We start from the raw sequence: 27,822 nt of genomic DNA, 5'->3' as shown, positions 1-27,822 counted from the left end.
CGTTGTAAAGGTAGTTTTTAAAAATGCGTTGTAGTGTCATGCGTTGTAATGTCATGCGTTGTAATGGATTATGCGTTGTAAAAAATGCGTTGTAAAGGTAGTGCGTTGTAAAAGTTGCGTTGTAAAGGTTGTTCCCCCCGCGCAACACCCCACGTTGCTCACTCTTGACACAACCCTCATTTTTAGCAATTTTACCACATATGCCGCACACACCCAAATTACCAATATATCTGAAACCTCAGACCCAAGTATTCAGTGCTCTTGCTACACACACCACTCATCAGGTGCCCTTGGAATGTGTTAATGTGAGCTCAGACAGACTTCCTCAAACACACCACCGCAAAGCTTAAACTCGGATATGGAATGAATGTAGCACTTTCCTCGACAACACGCCTTGGAATGCTCCTATCTATTCGACAACGAACCCATCTCCACAACAGCGTGGGCCATTTCAACATCATTGACATGTCAATGTTTGTCATTTATTCACATGAGGCTGCCTTTTGGTGCCCAGCGGTAACGCAGCTCTACTAGTGGGCACTGGAGCAGGCACACATCAGAGAGCAACTCTGACAGACGCCTTGCCAACCTGCCTCCCAAGCAGGCACTAACAGATTCTCTCTGCGCCCTCCGATGTTCCAAGGTAGATAACTTTTAATAAGTTAGTTTATGTGACTGTTTCTTACATTAAAGTGCCAAATGCAGACCTGCTATGGACTTCTTAACGCTACACAGAGACAAACAGATGCTCACAGGTTAACACAGGCAGAAATGTGAGAACACACTACTCACTGCGGTACAGAAAGAACTTCTCGTGGTTTAAACGTGCGTCATTGTATTAAGGCACCCACCAGCAATGCAAAAACAACAATTGATGGACAGAATGCAGAACAATGTCATACATTCACCCCAGTACAGAGATCTGGGCCTAAATCCATCGTTTTTTTGCTCACCATGCCATTCCAGTTTGAACCCAGCCATATGCAAATCAGTCTTGGCCCTGTGCCCCATGGGAACAGTCCAGTCCGAACTGCCTAGCCAGGTCCTCCCTGGACTGGAAACAAGCATCCTAGGACCGGTTTCGGGCTTTCAGCTCTCGTCAGCCAGGATAGCTTGATTCCAGTGGCATGGAGAGCAAGGGACTCACGTCTGAGCATACCCTTCCCACTCGGGGTGACAAATGCAAAAACAACAATTGATGGACAGAATGCAGAACAATGTCATACATTCACCCCAGTACAGAGATCTGGGCCTAAATCCATCGTTTTTTTGCTCACCATGCCATTCCAGTTTGAACCCAGCCATATGCAAATCAGTCTTGGCCCTGTGCCCCATGGGAACAGTCCAGTCCGAACTGCCTAGCCAGGTCCTCCCTGGACTGGAAACAAGCATCCTAGGACCGGTTTCGGGCTTTCAGCCCTCGTCAGCCAGGATAGCTTGATTCCAGTGGCATGGAGAGCAAGGGACTCACGTCTGAGCATACCCTTCCCACTCGGGGTGACAAATGCAAAAACAACAATTGATGGACAGAATGCAGAACAATGTCATACATTCACCCCAGTACAGAGATCTGGGCCTAAATCCATCGTTTTTTTGCTCACCATGCCATTCCAGTTTGAACCCAGCCATATGCAAATCAGTCTTGGCCCTGTGCCCCATGGGAACAGTCCAGTCCGAACTGCCTAGCCAGGTCCTCCCTGGACTGGAAACAAGCATCCTAGGACCGGTTTCGGGCTTTCAGCCCTCGTCAGCCAGGATAGCTTGATTCCAGTGGCATGGAGAGCAAGGGACTCACGTCTGAGCATACCCTTCCCACTCGGGGTGACAAATGCAAAAACAACAATTGATGGACAGAATGCAGAACAATGTCATACATTCACCCCAGTACAGAGATCTGGGCCTAAATCCATCGTTTTTTTGCTCACCATGCCATTCCAGTTTGAACCCAGCCATATGCAAATCAGTCTTGGCCCTGTGCCCCATGGGAACAGTCCAGTCCGAACTGCCTAGCCAGGTCCTCCCTGGACTGGAAACAAGCATCCTAGGACCGGTTTCGGGCTTTCAGCCCTCGTCAGCCAGGATAGCTTGATTCCAGTGGCATGGAGAGCAAGGGACTCACGTCTGAGCATACCCTTCCCACTCGGGGTGACAAATGCAAAAACAACAATTGATGGACAGAATGCAGAACAATGTCATACATTCACCCCAGTACAGAGATCTGGGCCTAAATCCATCGTTTTTTTGCTCACCATGCCATTCCAGTTTGAACCCAGCCATATGCAAATCAGTCTTGGCCCTGTGCCCCATGGGAACAGTCCAGTCCGAACTGCCTAGCCAGGTCCTCCCTGGACTGGAAACAAGCATCCTAGGACCGGTTTCGGGCTTTCAGCCCTCGTCAGCCAGGATAGCTTGATTCCAGTGGCATGGAGAGCAAGGGACTCACGTCTGAGCATACCCTTCCCACTCGGGGTGACAAATGCAAAAACAACAATTGATGGACAGAATGCAGAACAATGTCATACATTCACCCCAGTACAGAGATCTGGGCCTAAATCCATCGTTTTTTTGCTCACCATGCCATTCCAGTTTGAACCCAGCCATATGCAAATCAGTCTTGGCCCTGTGCCCCATGGGAACAGTCCAGTCCGAACTGCCTAGGCAGGTCCTCCCTGGACTGGAAACAAGCATCCTAGGACCGGTTTCGGGCTTTCAGCCCTCGTCAGCCAGGATAGCTTGATTCCAGTGGCATGGAGAGCAAGGGACTCACGTCTGAGCATACCCTTCCCACTCGGGGTGACAAATGCAAAAACAACAATTGATGGACAGAATGCAGAACAATGTCATACATTCACCCCAGTACAGAGATCTGGGCCTAAATCCATCGTTTTTTTGCTCACCATGCCATTCCAGTTTGAACCCAGCCATATGCAAATCAGTCTTGGCCCTGTGCCCCATGGGAACAGTCCAGTCCGAACTGCCTAGCCAGGTCCTCCCTGGACTGGAAACAAGCATCCTAGGACCGGTTTCGGGCTTTCAGCCCTCGTCAGCCAGGATAGCTTGATTCCAGTGGCATGGAGAGCAAGGGACTCACGTCTGAGCATACCCTTCCCACTCGGGGTGACAAATGCAAAAACAACAATTGATGGACAGAATGCAGAACAATGTCATACATTCACCCCAGTACAGAGATCTGGGCCTAAATCCATCGTTTTTTTGCTCACCATGCCATTCCAGTTTGAACCCAGCCATATGCAAATCAGTCTTGGCCCTGTGCCCCATGGGAACAGTCCAGTCCGAACTGCCTAGCCAGGTCCTCCCTGGACTGGAAACAAGCATCCTAGGACCGGTTTCGGGCTTTCAGCCCTCGTCAGCCAGGATAGCTTGATTCCAGTGGCATGGAGAGCAAGGGACTCACGTCTGAGCATACCCTTCCCACTCGGGGTGACAAATGCAAAAACAACAATTGATGGACAGAATGCAGAACAATGTCATACATTCACCCCAGTACAGAGATCTGGGCCTAAATCCATCGTTTTTTTGCTCACCATGCCATTCCAGTTTGAACCCAGCCATATGCAAATCAGTCTTGGCCCTGTGCCCCATGGGAACAGTCCAGTCCGAACTGCCTAGCCAGGTCCTCCCTGGACTGGAAACAAGCATCCTAGGACCGGTTTCGGGCTTTCAGCCCTCGTCAGCCAGGATAGCTTGATTCCAGTGGCATGGAGAGCAAGGGACTCACGTCTGAGCATACCCTTCCCACTCGGGGTGACAAATGCAAAAACAACAATTGATGGACAGAATGCAGAACAATGTCATACATTCACCCCAGTACAGAGATCTGGGCCTAAATCCATCGTTTTTTTGCTCACCATGCCATTCCAGTTTGAACCCAGCCATATGCAAATCAGTCTTGGCCCTGTGCCCCATGGGAACAGTCCAGTCCGAACTGCCTAGCCAGGTCCTCCCTGGACTGGAAACAAGCATCCTAGGACCGGTTTCGGGCTTTCAGCCCTCGTCAGCCAGGATAGCTTGATTCCAGGGGGTGCAACAGTAGGGTAAGTGTTGGATAGTATAGGGGTCAAAATTACTATTCTAACTCCAGGGGGTGCAACAGTAGGGTAAGTGTTGGATAGTATAGGGGTAAAAATTACTATTCTAACTCCAGGGGGTGCATCAGTAGGGTAAGTGTTGGATAGTGTAGTGTAATATTATGCGTTGTAATGGTATGCGTTGTAATGGTAGTATGCGTTGTAATGGAATGCGTTGTAAAGGTAGTTTTTAAAAATGCGTTGTAGTGTCATGCGTTGTAATGTCATGCGTTGTAATGGATTATGCGTTGTAAAAAATGCGTTGTAAAGGTAGTGCGTTGTAAAAGTTGCGTTGTAAAGGTTGTTCCCCCCGCGCAACACCCCACGTTGCTCACTCTTGACACAACCCTCATTTTTAGCAAGTTTACCACATATGCCGCACACACCCAAATTACCAATATATCTGAAACCTCAGACCCAAGTATTCAGTGCTCTTGCTACACACACCACTCATCAGGTGCCCTTGGAATGTGTTAATGTGAGCTCAGACAGACTTCCTCAAACACACCACCGCAAAGCTTAAACTCGGATATGGAATGAATGTAGCACTTTCCTCGACAACACGCCTTGGAATGCTCCTATCTATTCGACAACGAACCCATCTCCACAACAGCGTGGGCCATTTCAACATCATTGACATGTCAATGTTTGTCATTTATTCACATGAGGCTGCCTTTTGGTGCCCAGCGGTAACGCAGCTCTACTAGTGGGCACTGGAGCAGGCACACATCAGAGAGCAACTCTGACAGACGCCTTGCCAACCTGCCTCCCAAGCAGGCACTAACAGATTCTCTCTGCGCCCTCCGATGTTCCAAGGTAGATAACTTTTAATAAGTTAGTTTATGTGACTGTTTCTTACATTAAAGTGCCAAATGCAGACCTGCTATGGACTTCTTAACGCTACACAGAGACAAACAGATGCTCACAGGTTAACACAGGCAGAAATGTGAGAACACACTACTCACTGCGGTACAGAAAGAACTTCTCGTGGTTTAAACGTGCGTCATTGTATTAAGGCACCCACCAGCAATGCAGCATGGCAAAAATCCTTGAATGAGGTTCAAAAGGGCTAAAAGAAGATCTGTGCAGAATACGGCATGCATACAGTGGGGCAGATTTACAAGCCCCTTGCGGCACTTTTATGCCGCTGTTGCTTCACTTTTGCGACGCAGCGGCGGCGTAAACCATGTGCCACGTTGCGACTTATTTACAACGTGACACATCTAGGCAGATGCGCCATGTTATAAAGGACTGCGCCACATGAAACCTGCGTCAGGTTTCATGTGGGCGTTCCGTCGCGGTGTGTGCGTTCCGTCGGAGGAAAGCCTTGGAAAAGTGACGCAGTGAAATCTGCAAGATTTCACTCAGTCACTTTTCCGACGTCGCTGCGTCTTTTAAGATCCTTTCTTGAACGTTTCCCGTATTTCTTTTTTTTTTGGGGGGGGGCTGGGGGGTATTGCAATGACCGCATTGGCCTTAGAGAGACATGTAAGTATGTTTGCACTATGAACTGAAGGCAATGCTTACAATTGCAGATGAGATGGGAAACACAGACTCATAGCAGCTTAAAGCCAAGTGGGAAAAGATACTGTCAACGATGGTAGGAATATCTGGAAGGCGCGCGCTTCGAATGCCCTCAAGGAAGGAGCAAGCAGGGCATGCGAAAGGAGGTCACTCAAGCCTCTCTGCCCATGTACAGACAGTCTGTAGCCATGACCTGTCCTAGAGTTGTTTGCGTGGTCTGGCGCTACACCAGTCTGACCATGCACACGTACCAGGCAGTCCGCAGCTTTACAGGGGCTCAATCTTTAATAGGTGGGCAGAAAAGAGGATATACGTGCCCAGCCTCGCTGCAGGGATTCTTAAGTCATGGGAACGGAGGAGAACAGCTGTTTTCTGTACATGCAGCTATATGACCGATTAATTTATCTATGGTTTTACATAGTGCCAACCAACTTCACCACACCGGGGTTCAGAGCGCTGTATCAAAGGAGTGCGCGAAAAGACCAGTGGTCTGTTCTGCTATTCCCACGTCTTTTTGAAATCATGTACTGCTCGCCTCTGCATCGCTTCTCCTGGAAGGCTGACCCCTGCATTCGCCATCCTTCTGTGAAGGAAGGGGGCTTAATGTTACTCCCATGTCCCCATCCCTGAATGCTCTCCTTTCACGGCCCCTCCTGCTAGCAGCCCTCTGCACCTGAGGCAAGCACCCCTTTAGGAGTGTGACTGCCTCCCCCCTCCACTTACCAGTGCCCAGACCAGGAAACAACCTGACATTTGGCAAATCAGTCTCTTAAATAAAATGTAATTTATACCCTGCTGATGTATTTAATGCATCTATGGCAATGTTTGCCTGACGCCTCGTGCCTATAAACCGAGTTGTATAGCACGGTCCAGATGTTCTGGTTCGGCTTCTGTCTTGGAGGCGACGGGAGGGGTACCAGGCCCAAACGTTTTGGTACTGGTGAAAAGGTTAACCCCAGCTTCACACCTAAGTGTGCACACATTTGCATTCGTTATTCAATCATATTTCTCATTTAATCTTTGAGAGATGTAATTGTGTCATTTTGACCGTTTATGTCCTGTTGTGCACACATCCTTGTTTTTCTGCTCCCCCCATTGGGCCACATACGCCAGCTGAGGTATCTGCAGCCTGAGTAATCGTTCGGTAAAATGTACTGTATTTTTTTCAAAAGAAAAGTATGTTTGGTTTTCCAAAGTTGGATTACTGCATTGTACATGGATTGGTCAAAGTAAAGAACACATTCATGTGTGCCCGGTAGTTGTTAAAAACAAGTTTTTCACTGTTGTTAAATGCATGATGGCACACTGTAGCATCCCCGTTCCAACCTGTCCTTTGCAATCACTCGAATACCTCTAATAAATATAGATTAGTACCGCATCAGCTAAGCACCACTGCATTATCACTCAGAACCACCTCAGCACCAGTGTAGCACGAGCACAGATCAATACAACACCACCTCAGCATCAGCACAGCACCACCTCAGCATCAGCGCAGCACCACCTCAGCATGACTCGGCACCACAGCACCACTCAGCTTCACCTCAGCATCATCACAGCACCTCAGCATCAGCGCAGCACCACCTCAGCATGACTCGGCACCACAGCACCACTCAGCTTCACCTCAGCATCAGCGCAGCACCTCAGCATCAGCGCAGCACCACCTCAGCATGACTCGGCACCACAGCACCACTCAGCTTCACCTCAGCATCATCACAGCACCACCAACCTCAGTACCAGTGCAGCCCCACCTCAGCAGCAGCTCAGCACCACCACAGCATCACTCAGCACCATCTTGGCATCAACATAGCACCACCTCCTCACCAGTGTAGCACCAACTTAGAATCAGTGCAGCACCATCTCTGCATTAACACAGTGCCACTTCAACACCACCACAGCACCATTTCAGCATCAGCACAGCACCCCCTCTATATTAGCACAGCACCATCTCCACATCAGTGCACCACCACCTCAGCACAAATCAGCACCACCTGAGTACCACTTCAGCATCATCACAGCACCACATCCTCATCAGTTCACCACCAATTCAGCACCAGCGCAGCACCACATAAACATCAGCACAGCACCATATCCGCATCAGTGCACCACCACCAGCGCAGCCCCACCTCAGCATCAGCACAGCATCACCTCAGCACAGCACCAACTCAGCATCACTCAGCACCACCTCAGCACCTGGCCAGCACCACCATCTCAGTATCACTCAGCATCACTCAGCACCACCTCAGTAACACTCAGTATCGCCTCTACACCAGCACACCACCACCTCACCATCACTCAGCACCACCTAAGTATCATTCAGCATCTCTTCAGCATCACCTGTGCACCAGCACACCTACACCTTAGCACCATTCCAGCATTACTCAGTACAACCCCAGACTTCCCTCAGAATCTGGCATCTGTTGATTCTCCCCTGAAGTCCATGTGTGTTGTTATTTAGGTACAATTCCTCAACCTCCACTCTCCCGTTGATTATGTCCCCCCCTTCTAAAAAAAAAAAGCTATAACAAACAAACATTAGAACAGGATGAAGAAGTTGCTAACATTGCGAGGACAAAAAATTTAGAAGACATTGTTTACGTTCTTTTTTTTTAATAGGGTTGTTCAGTTGTACATATTGTTTTCTTTAAGCTCCACTACATAACATTCGACAGCACAAAATATAATTCCACATAATCATACACACTCCATTAAACACAGTCCCACTCCACATAATTACAATAAACGTAAAAATACATATTAACTATCCACATAATGCAACTGCACTCCATACCACCTAATTCCACTACACAAATCCACTCCACACCACACAGTTTCACACCACACAATACCACAACTAACAATTCCAATCAAACCCACATGATTCCACTACACACCACATAAATCCACTACAATCCATAAAACATAGGTAAGAGACATTTACTACACCAATAGCTATAACTCTTTCCCTTTTTTCTAAACACCCAAACACACAGATTTAGAGCTTAGCTCCTACCTATTTGTTCTTTTTCGTCACCAAAAACGCAAAGCTATCCGCACAATTCCACGACACACAATTCAACTTCACACATTTTCAATCCACACCTGTCAGAGTCTCCCCCCCCCCAAGGCTTACCTTCTGCTTGGTGGGTTGTTCCTGCAGGGACGAAATAAACTACCACCCCGTTCCCCGCCTTGCCCTAGTCGAGGTTCGGGCACCGTCTAGGATAAGGGGGTACCTGGGGTAGAAGCCAGAAAGGCGCAAGTCTAGAAGGCACTGGACCCCACGCTGTGAAGGAGAGAAGGGAACACGGTTAACTTCCTGCCCCGTTCCTTCTTCTTCCACCTTCGTGTCGTGCCCCGTCTATGCAACCCTGTTTTACCTGGTACGAGGTGTAGAGAGCCCGGCCTCCGCTTCCTGTTCTGGGTGAAAGTGGCCGCTGGATTGAGGGCAGCTCCACGGACCAATAAACAAGAAGAGCGAAACCAGCGCTCCTGCGCAACTAATAACGTACTCCAGCCTGTTGGAACAGAGTACGAACCAAAATCAAGGAAACAAAACCAGCGCTCCTGCGCAAATAATAAACGTGCTCAATCCTGTGGGGTCAGAGTAAGTACCAAAATGAAGTAAACAAAACCAGCGCTCCTGCGCAAATAATAAACGCGGGTATCTTCCCCGCACACCTTCCGTGGTGTAGTGGCAAGCAAAGTGTGTAGGGTTGTGACGGCAGAACCTGCCGTCTTTCTTGCCAAGAATCGCCTTTGGTTATGAACAGTACCTGTGCCGTAGGGGTTCCGCAGCAGCGTCCCTTCTTCGGCGGATGGTGTCTTCTCCGGAGTGGCGTCTCTCCGTCCGTGGCGATGACGAGAATTCAAAGCGGGTCTTCGCCGGAGTTCCCGGCTTTCATGCGTGAGCAACCGGAAGTGAGTATTTCGACCTTCCGTGTTGTCCCACCGGTGCTAGACCGCTAACCTCCTTCCTCGAGGAGCGGGCAGCTCGCAGAATCATGACAGCACCCACCACTAAACAGGACCCCCACCCGGCAGCCGGCGGGTCACACCGCGGTGGCAGGCCGAGGACAGCCAGGATGACCCAAGTGAAAGGCCCGAACCAGCCGGGAGGCGTGGCGGACATGAGACAGCGGCTCCCACGACCTTTCCTCCGGACCGTAACCCTTCCAGTCCACCAGGTAGAAGAGTCGACCCCGGGTCCTCCGGGAGTCAAGAATGGCCCGGACCTCGTATTCGACGTGGTCACCCCGAAGAACCGGAGGAGGAGGAGCGGAGGCAACACAATCAGGGTGAGTGGCTCGCAGGAGGGAAACGTGAAAAACAGGATGGCATTTCATGTGAGGAGGCAGTGCCAATTTCATGGAAACACGGTTGATTACCTTAGCAATGGCACAGGGCCCCACAAACCTGGGTAACAGTTTCTTGGAACCATGAGTGTTAACATGCCGTATGGACACCCATACCCTGTCGCCCACCGCGAACTGGGGTTCGGCTCGTCTGTGCCTGTCCGCGAAGAGTTTGTAGGACTCCTTGGCTTTGGCCAGCTCGAACCTGGCTTGCTGCCACAGATCGCGAAGGAACCCATGATACGTCTGGATAGTGGGCAGAGGACTGGTGAAAGGATCCTCCCACGGGGCCGTTCGGGGATGCCGTCCATGGAGACAAAAGAACGGGGACATGCCGGTTGCGGAATGTCTGCTGTTATTATAGGCGAATTCCACCAGCCAAAGGACGTCCGACCAATCGTCCTCCACAGACAGGAGCAAACATCGGAGGTACTGCTCCATGGTCTGGTTGGTCCTCTCGGCCTGGCCATCGGTTTGCGGGTGGTACTCTGTGGAGAGGCGTACCTCCATGCGCAGAATGCGACACACCTCATTCCAAAACTTGGACACGAACTGAGACCCCCTGTCCGTGATCACCACCGACGGTATGCCATATAAGCGTATCACATTACGCAGGACGATACCAGCCAATGCAGCCGCCGAGGGCAGTTTCTCCAACGGGACGAAATGGGCCATTTTGGAGAGATGATCCACAATCGTAAGGATGGTGGTGAATCCTGTCTTTGTCCTGGGTAGTTCCACCACGAAGTCCATTGATATGGTATGCCAGGGGCACGGAGGTACAGGGATCGGATGCAACAATCCCACCGAGGGTTGAGAAGTACCCTTTCCCTGGGCGCAGACGGCACACCGCGCTATGTAGGTGTGGACATCTGTGTCTAGAGTAGGCCACCAGAAATGCCGTGACAGCAAGTCCTTCGTTTTCCGACGGCCAGGGTGAATGGCTAGAGGGTGGTCATGGCACATGTACAGGGCTCGTTGTTGGAGGTCCGGCAGAGGCAGGAAGTACCGGTCACCCTGGTAAATGTACCCATCCTTGGAGGTGAGACTTTCATGTACCCCCATCCATGACGAGGCGGACTTCTGTTGCAGGTCGTCACGCAGCTGGGACAAGAAGCCTGATGACAGTACGAGCCCCAGAAAACAACGGTTCGGGATGATCGGTGTAGGAACCTCAGCAGGTAAGGTATCATCGGAGTCCGAGAGCCGTGACAGGGCATCAGCCTTGGCGTTGTTTTTGCCAGGTCGGTATGTGATGTGGAACTCGTATTCGTTAAAGAACAAGGTCCACCGCAGTTGTCGAGCTGTCAGGGCCCTTGCTGAACGAAGGAACTGGAGGTTCCTATGGTCAGTGAAAATGGTAATGGGATGTCTAGCGTCCTTTAGGTGGTGGCGCCATTCCTCAAAGGCGGTTTTTATGGCTAGTAGTTCACGGTCGGAAACCGTGTAGTTCCGCTCTGCCGGCTGTTGTTTCCTTGAGTAGAAGGCCACTGGGTGCAACAAGCCCGTGTTGGTATCTCTCTGGGACAGCACCCCACCCATGGCGTTTTGAGAGGCGTCGGCCTCCACCACAAAGGGCCGTTCGGGGTTTGGATGTAGCAAAATTGGGGCCGTAGAGAACCGAGTCTTCAGGGTCCAGAAGGCTCGTTCAGCGTCGTGGTCCCAGTCAAAACGGACCCCTTTTCGTAGAAGACGAGTGATGGGGGTGACAATCCTGGAGAACCCCTCGATAAAGCGACGATAGTAGTTCGCAAACCCCAGGAACCATTGTACCTGCTTCACCGACGTAGGGGATGGCCATTGTCGAATCGCTGCCGTCTTCTTGGTGTCCATGGTAACCCCCTCCGGGGTGATGACATGTCCCAGGAACTCCACGGCGGTGGTGTGGAAGACGCTCTTTTCTATCTTGACATACAACCCATGGTGTAGCAGTTGTTGGAGAACGGAGCGTACATGAAGGATGTGTTCCTCCCGGGTTGTGGAGAAGATCAATATGTCGTCGATATAGACGACGCAGAACCGGTCGATGAAATCCCTCAGCACCTCGTCGATAAAAAACTGGAAGGCGGCTGGGGCGTTGCAGAGTCCGAAAGGCATGACCTGGTATTCGTACAATCCGTACTTGGTCCGAAACGCAGTTTTCCACTCATCTCCCTTTCGGACTCTGACGAGATGGTAGGCCCCTCGGAGGTCCAGCTTGGTGTAAACGACGGCGTTTTTCACCTGATCCAGCAGGTTCGTGATCAGAGGTAACGGGTACCTGTTTTTCACCGTGATGGCGTTCATCGCTCTGAAGTCGATGCACGTTCTCAAATCTCCTTCCTTCTTTGCCACGAAAAAAAGAGGAGACGACACCGGCGATCTGGAGTGGTGGATGAACCCATTGCGTAGGTACTCGTCTAGATACATACGTAGGTGTTCGTTTTCTTTCTCAGTTAGCGAGTAGATGCGACTACAGGGCAGCTTCGAGCCGGGAATCAGATCGATTCTGCAATCGAAACTGCGATGCGGAGGTAACGTGTTTGCCCCCTTTTTGTCGAACACCGCGGCTAGGTCCAGGTACGCCTCAGGTATTGTTCCTTGTACGGTTAAGACCGTGTTGGTAAGGGGCAACACGTGAGCCCGTATACTCGATGAGTGGGGGGTACACGGTCGGAAGTAACAGAGCGACCTACAAACCTCTGAATCCAAGTGCACCACTCTGGACACCCAGTCAATACGTGGATTATGGGCCGCTAACCATGGAAGACCAAGGATCAGGCGGAATTGCGGTGCGTCAATTGCATCAAAGGTAATGGATTCTGTGTGCTTATTTGGGAACGACATCTCGAGAAGCTCTGTTTGGAAACGGATGAGCCCAGAAGTAAGATCCGTCCCGTCCACCGCTTTCACAGCCTCCGGTGTCTTCTTTGGTACCCCTGCCATTCCTAGGCTGGCCATATAATGATTATCGATAAAATTGCCTGTGGCTCCGGAATCGATAAGGGCTATCACCTGCCATGCCTGGCCAGACAGTGCCTTTAGTGTGACTTCCACTCCGAAATGATGGCAACTGACTCCGTTACCTGGGGTTGATAGCCTAATGGACGATGAACCCAGTAGCCGGACCCCACCGTTTACTGGGTTTCTTCGTTTCCCGACCAGTCACCCCTGGATATAGGAAGCGCAAAGGGTCTCTTCGGCCTCGGTTTTGAGGGTTTCACAGGGCATTACTTCACGAAGTGTCCGCATTTGCCACAATACAGACATAGATTCTGTCGCCGTCTCTTCTCTCGTTCCTCCTTGGTCAGGGCTCCCCGAATCCCTCCGATCTGCATCGGCTCTGGTGCATCGAGGTTATTTACCGCCTCATTGGTGATCTTTTCCCTCTGTGGTAGTACTCGGGAATCCCCGCCTCTGTGTCGATCGGTCTTTCGTTCCTGTAGCCTGAAGTTCAGTTTTACCACCAAATCGATGAACGAGCCGATGTCGTCGGGTGGGTCCGGAATCTGGGACAGAAGGTCCTTCATCTCGTCTCGCAAACCCCGATAGAACACCGATACCTTCTTGGACTCAGGCCATTGGGCGTCAATTACCAGTCTATTGAAGGTGGTCACGTAATGTATCAAGTCCGTGGTTCCTTGTTTGAGTCCGAGGAGTTCGTTGTCAGCCGCCTGCACAAAGGTGTGGCGGGCGAACATCCGTCGCATGGTGTCTCTGAAGGCAGGTAAGTTGTACAACACCGGGTCATCGTTCTCCACCAATGGTATGGACCACAGAGCGGCGTCGCCTCCCATATAGGAGAGGATAAAGGCAACCTTAGAGGCATCGTCAGGAAAGGCGGTAGCACGGGCCATGAAATGCAATTGGCACTGGTGCATGAACACGCTATACTTCGTGCTATCACCAGAAAAGCGCTCAGGAGGGGCCAGTTGTACGGTATGCGGGGTTATCACCTGGATGGAGGTGTCCTGCATGGGAGTAGAGGGAGAACCACCGGGTTGAAACGTAGCGGGTCTCAACAGGCCTTCTCGCAATGCCCTAGATGAGGGGTATTGGCCCCAAGGTCCGGTTCCGGGATCAGCCGCTTGCGTCTGCAAGGCGGTGACATCCTGGCGTAGGCTGCGGTTTTCCGCTTGCATAGTCGTCAGGATGGCTGCGATGTCTTGAAGAGTGATCTCAGGGTCACCCATGTCGCCCGGGCAGGAGTAAGTGCTTGGGCTTTGAATTCTGTCAGAGTCTCCCCCCCAAGGCTTACCTTCTGCTTGGTGGGTTGTTCCTGCAGGGACGAAATAAACTACCACCCCGTTCCCCGCCTCGCCCTAGTCGAGGTTCGGGCACCGTCTAGGATAAGGGGGTACCTGGGGTAGAAGCCAGAAAGGCGCAAGTCTAGAAGGCACTGGACCCCACGCTGTGAAGGAGAGAAGGGAACACGGTTAACTTCCTGCCCCGTTCCTTCTTCTTCCACCTTCGTGTCGTGCCCCGTCTATGCAACCCTGTTTTACCTGGTACGAGGTGTAGAGAGCCCGGCCTCCGCTTCCTGTTCTGGGTGGGAGTGGCCGCTGGATTGAGGGCAGCTCCACGGACCAATAAACAAGAAGAGCGAAACCAGCGCTCCTGCGCAACTAATAACGTACTCCAGCCTGTTGGAACAGAGTACGAACCAAAATCAAGGAAACAAAACCAGCGCTCCTGCGCAAATAATAAACGTGCTCAATCCTGTGGGGTCAGAGTAAGTACCAAAATGAAGTAAACAAAACCAGCGCTCCTGCGCAAATAATAAACGCGGGTATCTTCCCCGCACACCTTCCGTGGTGTAGTGGCAAGCAAAGTGTGTAGGGTTGTGACGGCAGAACCCGCCGTCTTTCTTGCCAAGAATCGCCTTTGGTTATGAACAGTACCTGTGCCGTAGGGGTTCCGCAGCAGCGTCCCTTCTTCGGCGGATGGTGTCTTCTCCGGAGTGGCGTCTCTCCGTCCGTGGCGATGACGAGAATTCAAAGCGGGTCTTCGCCGGAGTTCCCGGCTTTCATGCGTGAGCAACCGGAAGTGAGTATTTCGACCTTCCGTGTTGTCCCACAGGTGCTAGACCGCTAACCTCCTTCCTCGAGGAGCGGGCAGCTCGCAGAATCATGACAACACCACATAATTCCATATCATGCCCCATAATTCCAGAGCACAACACTTAATTAAACTGCTCTTCATACCACTCCACAACACAAAATACCATTCCACATAATCACACTCCATACCACAGTCCCACTCCACATAATTCCACTACACTGTATACCAAGTAATTGCTAACCATATATTTCCATATCACACCATCCCACATAAACGTACTACACAAATCTACTCCACACCACACAATTCCACCCCACACAATTACACAACTAATTAATACAATCCAACCCACATAATTCCACTACACATCTCATACACTCCATAAACATAGGTAAAGACATTGCCATTTACAAGGTCAATAGCTCTAACTTAAACAAATGCGAGACCGATTGCATTTCCAATGCTTATCTCTATGGCTACCTCTTTGTCCTCTATCATTACTTTCTCTCTCTCTCTCATTTTTCTTTTTCTTGCTTCCTCTTCCACTCGTTCTCTCTACCTCCCGCCTCTGTCTTGAAATCTCTCCATACCTCACCTATCTCTGCCTCTGTCTCTGTCGCACCCCCCCCCCCCCTCCCCATCACTGTATCTGATGAGGGCCAGGCTGGCTGTAGTGATAGATGCCTGAAGACTCCACCTGCCTCCTTTTTATATGCTGTCTCATGGAATATTTGAGACTAAAGTCATGATAATTTAGTGATCAAAACCACTAGGAATGAGCAAGTATTGCCTATAAAGGCGACTGTGTCTAGAACTTGGAAATCTCATGACATCATTGCAGTCTTGTGGACAGTTTACATAGCATTTGGAGATGGAATCACCAATTTGGGAAGGTCCCAAATGAACGTTTTGGTTCAATAATTGATACTGTGCACTAGACAATCTGTTGTCCTTCTTTCATTTTGCATAATATTAATACATTAATTTTGTGATAAAGTGATGATTTGATTTCAGTTTCTGTTTGCCCAGAGACTGGAAGGTTCATGCTCTCTGTATGGCTTAAGGTTTACTGATATTTGAGGGAGTGGTCATTGGCGCTTACGTCACGCAGGACCACGAAGGGGTTTCCCTTGTTTCGCACCCTTAGACCCTTTCTTACTGAGACTTCCTTCGGTGCACACAGAGCTTTTGACTGATTTTGCCCCGGTTTCTGAAACATTAACACTAATTGTCTTGGGGGCCTGAATTTGCTGAACATTAGTAACAAATTTAAAGTTGTTTTGAATAGGGGGACCACAAATATGTCTTGCCCAGGACCCCAAAAGTCCATAGGATGGCATGGTTAGAGGAGGCACACGTTGGACAATGGCAACAGAAACAAGCATTGTCAAAGCCAACAGGTGTGGGTTTATTTGCCGGGAGATGCAGCACATTAGAGTAACACAGCCGGAGGGCGCCAGCAGGAGTGGTGAGAGGGCTGTTGTTGTAAAGTAGTCCTTCATGCAGTTCAATGAAAGCCCTTGAGTGGAGGTGAAAGGATACATGGAAATATCCAGTAGCATTAGATGAAAAAGGAATGCTCCATAGGGTTGGACTACTTTGTGATTGATAAAGTTTCAAGCTAATTGCTGAAACAGGCTAGTGGTTGAAAGGGGAGGACCCAGAACCCACTCTGTGAATGCTGATAGCGATAGGTTTGTTTGACAGCTGCCAAATCCCAGACCTAAATACTTATCAAAACTGCAGAGTGGAAATTCCTCATTAAGGTTTCGGGCTAGCAAGCAAGGCGCACAATCACCGACTGCAAGAAGCGTTGCCGCTTGCTTGTGGGAGAACCGCTGCTCCTTAAATACTGACCCAGCTCATGTTATCCCAATCTGAAACAGTCGGGGTAAAACACCTACTAATATGATGGGTTAGGAGGAGCGTGCTTAAGTTTCCTAACTGAGAATTTAGATCCTGCCTTACCTGGTGGTATGCAACGTCGCGGAAAAGGCCGCTGCCCCATAAAGTGACATCACTCAGCAGAGAGTCCTCCATCACAAATGTAAATACAGGGTATCCCGCCCAAAACCCACCAAAGACACGTGGAGAACCCCCCAAACCTTTTCAACCCTAGTACCTGAACATGATTGGATTACTACTCATGCATGTGTGACATCACCGTAGTCCACACCCACCTTTCCCTCTCAATTGCATCCCTTCCCTACTCTGCAGTGGGATGTACCATCTCCCGAGACAAGGAGAAACAACAGTGGCTGAACCTGCCTCAGAGCGAGGTCCCTGGCAATGTCACATCTCCTCCATTGGGCCAGGTAAAAGTGTCTCCAGAAGACACAGACTTCCTAACTTCATCCTCGGGGGTACTCTGAACACCCAATAAGATGTTGTCGCAGGCAGAGGCAGGTGGTCTGTGTATGTATAGATCTCATGACAGGCCCTTACTGCTGGAGCCGTCCATCGTACGTCAGACCCTAAACTGTGACTAGCCCTTCCCCATCCGTGTGGACCTTTGTAAGACCCTTGTCTGTTGGCAGTCTTCAAGTCCACCTGTGGACTGGTGCACCCGCTGGGCTGGTCCCTTCGTGTTAGTGTCTGGCTCAGTGTCCCCCTCAATCAATCAATCAATCAATCAGGGTTTTGCGAAGTGCGCTACTCACCCGTGAGGGTCTCAAGGCGCTGGGGGAGGGGGGGTCGTGCAGCTCTGATTCAGCCGAAGAGCCAGGTCTTGAGGCTCTTCCTGAAGGTGTGCAGAGTGGGGTAACGTCTGATGTTGAGCGGGAGTTCCTTACAGGTCTTTGCTGTGGTGTAGGAGTAGGCTCTTCCATGAGGGTGACATCAGCAGAACGGAGGTTTCTCTTGGGTGCGTGGAAAGAGACTCTTTCATTGAGGTATTTGGGTCCAATGTTGTGAAGGGTTTTGTAGGCGTGAGTGAGTTGCTTGAAGGTTACTCTCTTCTCAACGGGGAGCCAGTGGAGGTCTCGTAGGTGCTGAGTGATGTGTTCCTGTCATGGGATGCCGAGGACGAGCCTGGCAGTGTTGTTCTGGATGGTCTGGAGTACGGGTTTGTGGATTCCGGCATAGAGGGCGTTTCTGTAGTCCAGTCTGCTAGTTATGAGTGCATGGGTGACTTTTTTTTCTGGTTTGGGGGGGATCCACTTGAAGGTCTTACAAAGGAAGCGGAGGGTGTTGTAGCACGAGGAGGAGACGGCGGTGATCTGTTGGGTCATGGTGAGGGAGGAGTCGAGTATGATGCCGAGGTTCCGGGTGTGGTCCGTGAGAGTAGGGGGGCAGCCAAGGGAGGAGGGACACCAGGTGTTCTCCCATGCTGAGGGGGTGGGTCTGAGGACGAGGACTTCAGTCTTCTCTGAGTTGAGCTTCAGACAGCTGCTGCTCGTCCAGGATGCAACGTCTTTTATTCCTTCCAGGAAGCTGAGTCTGGTGATGTCTGGTCGAGGGTCATTCCCTGTATGCTGGCATCATGGAGCATGGCGGTGAGAGTGCAGTGGGAGACAGTGTCGAAGGTTGCAGAGAGGTCAAGTAAGATGAGGGCCGCCGTGTGGCCCTGGTCGAGGAGAGTGCAGATGTCGTCTGTGGTGGCGAGGAGGGTGGTCTCAGTGCTGCGGTTGCTGCGGAATCTGGATTGGGAAGAGTCGAGGATGGAGTTGGCTTCGATGGAGGTCATGAGCTGGCTGTTTGACGATCTTCTCGGTGACTTTAGCCACGAAGGGGAGGAGAGAGATGGGTCTGAAGCTTTTGAGGTCCGTAGGGTCCACGGAGGGCTTTTTGAGGTTGGGCTTGACTTCTGTGCGTTTCCAGTCATCGGGGAAAGTGCCGGGTTTGAAGGTGGCATTGATGCATCGTAGTGCGTGTGCTATGGCGGCTCAGTGGAAGATGTGCGGTGAGCAGGGGTCTGTGGGGGCTCCTGAGTGAATGCTTTTCATGATCATGGCGATGCCTTCGGTGGTGACCGGGGTCCAGGCAGAGATGGTAGGCTGGCTGCCATTGCTGGGCGTGGGTGTGGTTTCGGCGTCAGGTGTCTGTTCGTTGAAGTTCTCGTAAAGGGACTTGATCTTGAGATGGAAGTAGGAGAGGTCCTGGGAAGGTGTGACGTCCAAGGCTTCGCTTGGAGGTTTGGTGAATTCCTGAATGATGCTGAAGAGTTCCTTTGAGTTGCTGGAGTTGGCAAGGATTTTGTCCTGGACGAAGGTCTTTTTAGTAGATCTGATGCATTGGTGATATTCTGTAAAGGCGTGCTTGTAGGTGGTTTTGGTGTTACTCCATACTTTTTTGAGAAATCTGCAGGGGTGTCTGGATTCTCGGAGGTCAGTGGTGAACTCTGGGTCACACATTACAGGGCACTCTCACTGAGTGCTCCAGTTGCACTCTCTCCATATACATCTCAAAGCCAACTCTTCACCAGAAGTGGGAGGCGCCCCCTAGCTAGAGCTAAAGATCTCCTAACTTCCGGCCCTCGCTGAACCGAGGATTCACTGCGGCTATCTGTGTGTGAAACCCTCAAATCTAAGAATAACTTCAGCTGCATGGAAGGCAGCACCTTCTCCTTTGAATATTAATTATGCCCCAGGTAACTCCTTAGACACTATTTAAAGAGAATTGTAGTTACAGATAAAAGGCCTTATAATTGGCTCACCGGTAATCTCCGGCTCCTGAAAGAGAAGGTGCAAGGTGCAGGGTACTGAAGAAAGGGCCTCTCGGCAGGGGGTAGGCCTGCCAGCTCTTCTGGGATAAAAAGTGACATCTTTTCAAGCAGACTTCTCAGGCTGCACAGAGTGAATGGCACTATCTAATTACACCGCCCAGTTAAAGGCAGTGCAGCCGGCCTTCCCGGCGCCTCTTCAGACACCTTGGCAGCCGCTGCCTTTCTTACTGATTAGCATTTTACCTTAACAATGCATTTCAAAAGGTAGGAACTGAGCCCGCCATCCGCTTCTTGGGGTTACAACGTCCCATTTTACTCCTGTCCCACAGAAATAATCACAATACCGCTTCGCTGATCATTAATACGGGTTAGCACTGGGAAAAATTCCTTTTGCAGTAGAAATAATGTATTATTGTGATTCTTCTTTTTTTCTTTGTCGTCTTATAAGTAGTGGTATTAATAATATTATAAAGCCACGCTTGAGCCACATTCTCAGGTCTGTGGTCCACTGATATCCATGTATAGCCTAGTGCGTGGGAAGATGTTATCGATAATGCGTGCTGGTGCGCATCGCTGTTAGCTAGTTAGAGTCCAGTCTAGCTTCCCAAACTCCACCGCCTAGTATTTCATACTGGTCAATAGAGATAAAAGGACACCCTTCCAGGTACAATGAATCTGCCTGGAATTGTTGTGTTCTTGCCACTCTTATCCTTGAAGGTTTTGTGATGACCCAGATATATTGTAGACATTTGTAGATAGGCAGCCATGTTTGTAGTCCATATTTTTACAATCTATCTACCCATCTTCCGTAGTCGATGGGCAGCCATGTTTGTAGTCCATATTTTCACAAAATAGTGTCTATCTCCCCATCTTCTGAACTCGAAGGGCAGCCATGATTGTAGTCCACATTTTTACAACAAAATCTCTGTCTTCCCATCTTCTGTAGTCGATGGGCAGCCATGTTTGTAGCCCATATTTTCACAAAATAGTGTCTATCTCCCCATCGTCTGAACTCGAAGGGCAGCCATGATTGTAGTCCACATTTTTACAACAAAGTCTCTGCCTCCCCACCTTCTGTATTATTGATGCCCACAGCCCTACTTTTACATTTATCACGGAGTCCTGGAGCACAGATCATTGATCACTGCACATTTGCGACCTATAATTTTATTTCCTACTCTCTACGGCAGTAGGACATAAAATCTTTTCCCAGAATCACCTAAAGGTTAACGTAGAAGGGCTTGCACTCATTCGCAACAAGCCTTTGACATGATAACCGCTGCATGCACCGTTTCTAAATTTGTCACCTTATGGAAAATTCAAATCCATACATTTCAAATATATGAGTCCTGCAGGAAACTGATACCTATGTTTGCCTAAATTTCCACAAGTGCTCCCAGGATTCTCTTTGAATCCCATAAAAGTAAAACATTTGCTGCGGGTGTGGGAGCATTCCTACGGCACCAAATGTCTGACTTTCTCAGCCAGACCTTGATGCATATTGGCTGCTGGACTCACTCACATGACTTAGCATCTTCTCAACGCCCAGATGCTCATACAGGGGACCTCCCATAGACCACACTCGGATGTAATAACTGCAACATTGTACTTGAAATACCTCCACAAAATGCACCCCATCCTCTCTGCAGTGCCGGGAGAAAGGAGAGCAGACACAGAGTCCAAAGGGCGAGGGACAAAACCCTTCAGGAGGTTCTTGGTAGCTTTTGGCTCAAACCACTCTACTGTGCACCCCTTCTCACAGAGCCCGTGGAGGCAGCGGACACGTCAGATAAGTACATGGACATGTAGCACTAAATTCAGAATACCAATACTGTGGTCACTGGGACGGTTCATGCAGTACAGTTGATGCTTGCAATGTTTCAGAGCGTGCAGAGGACAGCACTCACACACGAATAAGAAGACGCTCTTGTGTACGAGTCAGTGATGGAAAGAGCAGTCTCATTTCAGACAGTTCTCTTCTCTGGCACAAGACATGACCTCATGTCTTCACCGACCAATATTTCTGGTTTTATTGTAATGGGCACTTTATGTGTTCTCATCTTCATCGATGAACACAGTTGTGTCAATGGCATTCAGTGAGGGGCGAAATAGTCACAGTTGAGTTTGATGGGGCTGTGGAAGTTGTTAAATTCTGAATAAAAATACTCCCACGTCCAGTTTGCCACAATACAGATGTTTAATACACCAGAAGTAGGACAGTTGTTTTTATTGGTGTTGTTAATTCAGAATTTGCCAGACATGAAAACATTGGTGAATTCGGAGTCCATTTGAGTTCCCATTGCAGTTCCTTAAATCCATAGAAAGTGTTTGTTCTTGAAAGTGAAGTTGTTATATGTGAGGATGAACTGAGACAGTTTTATGAATGTGGCAATGCAGGTGTAGTTAACACAAGCAGCTTGTCCTGAACTGAAGATGAATCCTGAATTTCTCTTCATCTCTAAATCCCTATGTCTCTCCCATTCCATGTCAGTGGTTGTGTGCTGTGGGCTAAGAGGGCTGGAGAATCTTTATGTCCCGGATCAGACCCAATGAATACTGCGGTAGGGTGAGAGCCTGCCTCTGGCAGCAGATTTCATCTAGTGCCAGTCAGTGGGAGGTGAATTGTTGCTCCCTCTCCCCATCAGTCCACCCCATGGCACATCTTAAAGAGGTGAGCGCCTGCCCTTTCCTCCTTTCCTATTGTCCATCGCTCAGATGTGAAGTGCTGTCCTGGGTTCCAAGCTCCTGGTCTCAAGACCTGTCTCTGAGAGAAGAAAGCCTTCTACTTTTTTTTGTGTGTCCTCTGAACCCTGATCTCCTCCTCTCAGTCGTTCCGCCACCCGCGGGTACTATCTCTAAGAGCTTCTTTTCAAAGAGACTGATGAGGCAAGGCTCACAATGCAAGCACCCTGCAGGACACCAGTAATTTGCAGGTAAAAAGCGTTAAAAGGATTTTCAATTCTTGTAGGACTCGCTCAAAGAAGCCAGACTACTTTGGGAAAAATGAAACCCAGATCCAGAGAGGGCAAGAGAGAAATTGGAAATGCGAAGAATATGAGCGCGTGTGCCTGCTCCGAAGGTTGCCTGATTAGAGCTGGCTGCTATCTGGGAGACAAGCTTCTCCCTTGGGTGCTGCACCGGGTTTGTAATCAGGGCTGTGGCACCGCGAGCGCAAGGATCTCCTTATCGGGCTCTTGTGCAGTCAGCTCCGCCTCCGCCGCAGACAGCAGGCTCCCCAGGGGGCCATGGTGAGCTGCCTGCAGGAGCGGAGCAGGAGGAGAAAGCTCACTTGCTAACATGGCCCAGAATTCTTATATTCTTTCCTGTCACTCTTCAAGGCCGGTGTGTGCCACCTTTGGTCTTTGAGATGCCGGGGGTGGGGGGGGAGCGGCTCCAGCGGGCTCTTCCTGGAAGGGAGCGAGAAGGTACAGACCTGCAACTTACACAGCCCTAAAAGCAATGCCTGTGGAGTGAGAGTAACAGGGCACAGATGATTCAGACATGGTGTTGTTACCCCATGCCCCCTCAATGCCCTCTGCAGACACCAACTCACTCTCAAGTACCCTCCTGCCTTATATCTTCATTGGCCACAGCTCAGACCCTTTAAATCAGGGGTGTGTTAGTATGATGCCACTTCTTGTGATGTAATGAAGCATTGCCTAAGCTAGTTGTTCCCTCTCGCCAGGACTTCCCAATCCTGCAGGACACGGACCATTCTGTAGCCGTGTATATAGTGGGGTCACCTATAAGGCTGGAGAGAGGTATCTAATTCTCAATCAATGTATGATACAGTTGACCCATTTCTTAATGACTCCCGGGCCATCCCTCACTTTTACAGGCTCCTGATTTGTGGTGGCCAGTATAACCTTTTTTCAATTTTATATTTTTAATATTTGCATGCAGAGTGACATACCATTTGGTCCTGAAGAATGTCCCCGAACTCCTTTTGGGGTCATTCGAAGGCAGAAACATGTTGACCTATTGTAGGGGTATATTTGCTGATAACCCCTAGTCCTCTCTTTCTTTTAATCCTGTCCTAGGAGTCTGCAAAATAAACACTTTGGCCACCCAGATACAGTTTAACCTCCCCCTCTTCTTTCTCTTTGCCCCTCACTGCCCATACCCTTGATCCCTTCTCGAAAACACTTCAGCTCCTCTTCTACCCCAAAAGAGTTGTAGCCCACACCAGTGACCTTGTGACCCTGCTGTGAGGTGGGAACCCTATGATGAAGCATGTCACCTTCAGGTGCGTGAGGGTTCTCGTCCTCACAGAGGTCTCCTCCCATGCAATAGGGCACCTGCTGGGCCCAGTACCTTCAATGTATAATGATTGGGGAGAGGGAGGGGGGGTTTCCCTCCTCTTTTTTTCCCTTCACCTTGTCTTCGCGACTTGTGAGATGTACTTCTAGTGAGTTCGCACTAGTTGTTCCCTTCAAATATATACTCGTCAGAACGTGTGCCCTCTCCGACAAGTATTCATCCAGCCTTAGATTCATTGGCCATAGAGCATGCATGGTGCTTCCCTTCCCACAACCGTCTCTGGGGTCTCGGTGCTTTGCCATTGACAGACTAAAAGACAACTGATCATCTGTAGAGGAGGCGCAGGTGCCTCCACTCACCCTAAAGCGGAGTCTGCAGCGATCTGTTCCGCAAAATGAAGGGAAGAGAGCCTCTCTCACTACCTGCTGTTCCTCATGTGCACAGACTCAGGACTAGTATTCCTTTACTGAAAAGACTTCACCAGATCTGCAGCAGTTGTTATGTTTGTGCTGTGATCTAGCCCAAGAGACCACTTGTAGTTCAACTTGTAGTTCACCAGAGCTCATCAAGGGGCCGAAGAAAGTCCACGGTATCATCTCAACCCTGAAGGATCGCGGCTGCATCCCATGCAAGCCCACCAGAAGTGGTACACTTCCATTCCTGGCCAAAGTGACTGCCTTCGACTATCAGCGCCACCTCAGAGGTCAGGAAATCACCAGACTTGAAATATGAAACTGTGTGATCACCTGCAGAATCAAGAAGATCAGTAGATTTTTGAGCAGGGAAGCTATGATTCTGGTCACTCTAGCTTTAGTGATCCCTCGCCTGGATTATGCCAACTCATTGTATGTTGGCATTCCGGCAGACCAACTGAGGCGCCGCCAACTAGTTCAGAACCAGGCGGCCAGGCTCATCTTCCATCAGCCTAAATGGCACCATGTCAGCCCTCTCATGAAAAGCCTTCACTGGCTTCCAGTGATTAAGCGCTGCGCGTTTAAGATCGGTTGCACCATTTTTAAAGCACTATATTGTAACGGTCCGGATTTCATCTTGTCTCGTCTTCACCGTTACATTCCCCCTCGAGACCTCAGATCCTCCCACTTGAACTTGTTGGAAATTCCATCAGCGAAACAGAAGAAGTACGGCGGACTAAGGTTCTCAGTCCTTGCCCCGCAATTTTGGAATCCTCTTCCGGTTGAAATAAGGGATTTGACTTATTTAGCCCAGTTCAGAAAACAGTTAAAGACCTGGTTGTTCATTTAAGCATACACTGATTAAGCGATCTCTCTGTCACTGCCTTGATGCTCACTTGAGCGCCATGAAACCGTTGGTGTACGTGCGCTTAACATATGCTTTTAACATAACATAAGATGCTAAGCAGCCCAAGACTACTCACTATTGCACAGGGGATCCGTTCAGAAGAGTGAGAGGTGTTCAGCTCCTATGCCTCCAAACTTTGGTCTTTCAAGACACCACATGCGAAAGTGGCAATGGTGTGCTTCTTGGGTGTGACTTATGTGACAATCAAAGGAGCGGCGCTGGAGCAGTGATGATGTTTAGGCATTAACTTAGATGATGATATTTTTAGGGGTGTGTTTTGTCTGAGGGAGACAAATTTGTTTCCCTTAAATTACCGCTAGAGCATAAGAGCTTGATTTTGGGTTTGGTGGTAGCAAAATAGTAATAATAATACAGGTTTTATAGAGCGCACGGCTACTCAAAGAGTGTCTCGGCGCTAAACCGACCAATTGACCCATCAACCAGCAAAACACCTAATCATATGCAGAGCAAAAACGCAAAGTTTTCAAGTTACGCTTAAACCGGAGCTCATCTTTCCCAGCACATATATGAAAAGGAAGGGCATTCCAAGCAGTAACCGCAAAATATGTACAGGAGGCGCCTCCCCATCTCTTCTTTTTGAAACGAGGCACCACAGCCAGAAGGGCATCAGAAGACCGGAGAGTTCTCATCGGATGGGTTGGGGTCAGTCTATTGGTAAGATAGGCTCGGCCCGACTGATAGAAGGCTCCATGAGCCAAAAGAAGACCTATAAACTGTATCCGCTCCTTGATCGGTGGCCAATGCAGCTCCTACAGGTGGCGATGTATATGAGTCCCTCTAGGGATCTTTAGATGAACCTGAGCGGTGGCATTCTGGACCAACTGCAGTCTCTTCAGCTGCTAAGCCGGGAGCCCCCAATGGAGAGCATTGGCATAATCTAGTCGCCAGTTGATGAAAGCACGAAGAACTATTTTCTGAGTCTCAAACAGCAAGACGTTAAAAAAAAAAGATTTCAGAAGTCTAATACACGAGCCCTCCACGCCGGCCACCTGAGGTTGAAAACCCACGAAATTATCAACTTTCACTCCAAGATTGCATTCCTATTGAAGCCGGGGCTGGAGAGGCAGGGACAGGACTGGGCCAACATATACTATCCCATAATGGGGGAATCATGCCAAATAAGAGAATCGCCATTTTATTGGCGTTGCACTGTAGGTTACTGAGCTGGATGCACTGGAAAACAGCAGTCAAACAGGAATTAAACCTACTAAATGCATTGGGTGTGTTCATATTCAGGGTAAGAACAGGCTGCGTATCATCAGCTTAGGATACAATCTGTACACCAAAAAGCTCCACCAATAAAGCAAAGGGGCGTCATATGTTTAAGAGCGTCGGGTTAAGGGCAGAGTCTTGCGGGACACCCGATGTCAGAGGTTTGGAATAAGAGGCAAACAAAGCCATCCAAACCGATCAGCTACAGTGCAAGAAAATGGAATGAGACACAGTATCAGATCAAGAAGGATCAATGCAACTTCACCATATCTACTGCCAACCTGATAGCATCTGTGACCTCAACCAAGGTGGTCTCCGTACTAAACTGGGGTAGAAAACCAATTTGGGATGAGTGAAGCAATCGGCTAATCTCCAAAGAGCTAGAAAATTGACAATTAACACGCTTCTCCAGAATTTTGGAGAAGGCAGGCAGAAGGGAAATAGGCCTAAAATTAGAAAGCATAAATCTCTCAGTGGAAGGTTTTTTCAGGAGCGGTATTACCTTAGCTTGTTTCCAACAGATTGGTACCATTGTCGATTAAATGGATCAGTTTAGCAGTGTATTTAGAATGGGTTTGATGACCAAAGGACACAACTGCAGGACGCGATGTGGACAAGGGCCATCAGACGAGCCTGGTTTGCATCCAGCCAAAGCCTGTTCAGTCTCCTCTAGAGTAAAGGGAACAAATTCTAATTATAAACAAGACAAAGTCTTAGGAGGGCAGGTGCAGACATCGTCAACACCACTCCTGCCACAAATATCATTAGGGGCCGTATAGTTCAGAGTTTCAACTATCACCTGGATTTATATAGAAAATAATCCGATAATTGCTCACACATATTTTGAGATCCCTCCAACAGCTGTGAGAAGGCAGCAGGACGGAAGTACTTTTTTACTATTTTAAAACCTCATAAGGTTTATTACCTGACTGAGCAATTTTATTGGAAAAAAGGCGGTTTGAGCCTTCTTAATGGCACCTTGATAATCATGCAAAGCTTTTTTTTGTAATCGACTTAGTCTGAATGGAGATGTTTCTTCGTCCAGACTCTCTCTAATTTCTTACAATGCTTGTTTAAAGCCCTAAGTTTGTCATCAAACCTGGTGCCTCTACACTCAGTGAGGAGACAGATCTGACCTTCCAGAGCATGAGTACCTCTTCCTGGGCAGTTGCTGCGCTGGTCAGGCCGGGGAGCGGGTAGTCACAGACTCTGCGGTGTCGGTGCCTGCGGTCCTCAGGGGAGTAGCTCCTCTACTCCAAGCGAGTTCTTGGGCAGTTTGCAAAAGCCGGTAGTCCTCTGGGGTTCTCAGAGGCCGCACAGCAGCAGGATGAGACAGTTCACC

Source organism: Triturus cristatus, chromosome 12 (assembly GCF_964204655.1).
Source record: "Triturus cristatus chromosome 12, aTriCri1.1, whole genome shotgun sequence".
NCBI classification, from domain to species: Eukaryota; Metazoa; Chordata; class Amphibia; order Caudata; family Salamandridae; genus Triturus; species Triturus cristatus.
This window is presented reverse-complemented; position numbering follows the sequence as displayed.